The following is a 2,783-nucleotide window of genomic DNA, read 5'->3' as shown; positions in this document are numbered from 1 at the left end:
AAGTATAGAATACATGAGTACTTGGGGAAAAGGGTCAAGTGTGGGATGCTTATTCTCATTCAGAGCTGGCATTGGGAGTCTCAATGGGGGACAAGTTCCATATAAATCTGGGGATATTGACTTTTGATTGCAAGACAAATATTGTAGACTTTCAATGATATTTGTAGTGTCTGTTTTGAGAAAATTAGTCATGTTACTTTTTGCTTCATGCTAGTCACCTCTACCACATGGAACCAGGAAATGATACACAAATTTCAGAATTTATTCTTCTTGGATTATCAGAGGAGCCAGAACTGCAGCACCTAATATTTGGGATTTTTCTCTCCATGTACCTGACCACTGTGTTTGGAAACCTGCTCATCATCTTAGCTGTCAGCTCAGACTCCCAGCTACACACCCCCATGTACTTCTTCCTTGGCAACCTGTCCTTTGTAGACATTTGCTTAACCTCCACCACCATCCCCAAGATGCTGTGGAACACCCACACTCAAAGCAAAGTCATCACCTATAAAGGCAGAATCACACAGATATTCTTTTTCCTACTCTTTGCTGGATTAGATGACTTTCTCTTAGCTGTGATGGCCTATGACTGTTTTGTAGCCGTATGTCATCCCCTGCACTACATGGTTATCATGAAGCCAAGCTACTGTGTACTGCTGTTTCTGGCATTTTGTATGATTAGTACCCTGAATTCCTTATTACAAAGCTTAATGGTGTTTTTGCTGTCCTTCTGTAGAGAGGTACAAATCTCCCACTTTTTCTGTGAAATCAATCAGGTGGTCCAACTTACCTGTTCAGATGCCTTTCTTAATGACATGTTGATGCATTTTGCAGCTGTCCTGCTGGCTGGTTTTTCCCTAGCTGGGATCACTTACTCTTACTCTAAAATTATTTCCTCCATACACAGAATATCATCATCTCAGGGCAAGTATAAAACATTTTACACCTTTGCATCTCACCTCTAAATTGTCTCCTTATTTTATTATATGGCCCTAGGAATTTACCTTAGCTCTGCTGTTCCTCAGAGTTCCCACACAAGTGCAGTAGCCTCAGTGAGGTACATGGTGGTCACATCTATGCTGAACACTTTCATCTACAGCCTGAGGAACAGAGACATAAAAAGGGCTCTGAAAAGACTTATCTGGGTTCCAATGATATGAGGGCCAATTGTCGTGGGCTTGAAGAAATGTCCATTGATTGTTGGGTTCACAGCTTTGGAGCCAGCCAACAACTGCTATTTTAAGATTAGGTTGTGGAAGTAACATCTGCTTCTTCTAGTTGTTTTTCTGAGAGAACATGAGTGGGGAGAGAATCCTCAGGCAGACTCCCTGGTGAGTGTGAAGGCTGAGCTGTGGCTTGATTAAGGACCCTGAGATCCTGACCTGATCTGAAATCAAGAGTTTGATGCTCAACCAAATGAGCCATCCAGGTGCCCCAAGTCTGTCAATTGTCTTATATCGCTACCTTGACTTCTCTTCCTGATAATGTGGATTCTAACCATGCTCCCCTTAAGTCTCAGGCTACTGACAGGGATATTTAGACTAGGAAAGCCTGGACACACCCTTGCCCCCATGAGCTTGCCAACATTCCCTCTGATGGTTCCCTGACCAGAGCCTCTGATGAGGATACACAGGTCCTTGGGTCCTCATTGTGATTTCCAGACATGTCTCAGCAACACCCATCAGAGAATTATAACAAAATCAGGCTTATTGCTCACAGGTCCTAGAGGGCAGATACAGAAAGGTCTTGGGGGTAGAGAGAGAGATTCAGAGTGAGTGAAAGTGTAAAAATAGGGACATTGACTTTATTGGGGTCCATGGGCAGAGTGGTTATGTGTTACCAGATTCACTGTTTATTGACTAGTTTAAAACATATGAGCCCTATTCTGGCATCAAAGGGGAAATCAGGGTCACACATGTGTCAATATTGAGGTTACCAAGGGCTTTCTGAAGAGGTACTTCATGCCCAGAGGCAGCCTGAGTGCTTATCTGGTAATAGCATCCAATACCTGACAATGTTTATTCAATATCTTTGTCCTTGAAATAGATGCCTCAGAAATCAAAAGCTTAAATGTCAGGCACTTTCTCTACAAACATGCCACTGTGTTTTATAACTAATCTCCTTGTTTTATTCTATTATTTACCTAAGTGTCCAGAATGCCTACAACAGCCACTGGCAAATGCTTATTATCAAATGTATGTCGCCAGTGGAGTCTACATAGAAAGACAAATTTGAATAAATAGATTGACCTTATATGTTTTTAGTATCTGAGACAACTGCAAATAAAAGGATGCATTCTCTTTGAGTAGATACCCAGTAGTGTGATTACGGGATCATAGGGTAGTTATATTTTCAATTTTTTGAGGAACCTCCACATTGCTTTCTGAGTGGCTGCACCAGGCTGCATTCTCATCAACAATGTTGTATTCTCAACCATACAAGAGGTTGTCCATATGGCACCAACTGTTGTTTCCTGTGTGGTTAATTTTAGCCATTCTGACTGGTGATATCTCATTGTGATTTTGATTTGCATTTCCCTGATGAGTCTTGAGAGCATCTTTTCAGCTGTCTGTTGATCATCTGTATGTCTTCTCTGAGAAAATGTCTGTTCATCCTTTCTGGCCATTTTAAAATCAAATTATTAATTTTTGGTGTTGAATTGTAAAAATTCTTTATATATTTTGGATATATTTTAAAATTTAAATTCAAATTAATTTACACATACTGTATTATTAGTTTCAGAGGTAGAATTTAGTGATTTATCAGTTGCATACAACACTCAG

At 40.5% G+C, this 2,783-nt stretch overlaps 1 pseudogene; it reads left to right on the top strand.

Moving 5' to 3' along the window:
* Positions 1-227: 227 nt before the first annotated feature.
* Positions 228-1,160, top strand: LOC131823127 (olfactory receptor 7A5-like; annotated as a pseudogene).
* Positions 1,161-2,783: the final 1,623 nt, after the last annotated feature.

This window comes from Mustela lutreola, chromosome 2, assembly GCF_030435805.1.
Source record: "Mustela lutreola isolate mMusLut2 chromosome 2, mMusLut2.pri, whole genome shotgun sequence".
Taxonomy (NCBI): Eukaryota; Metazoa; Chordata; class Mammalia; order Carnivora; family Mustelidae; genus Mustela; species Mustela lutreola.
Note: the sequence above shows the minus strand (reverse complement) of the source record. Positions and strands in the feature narration are given on the sequence as shown.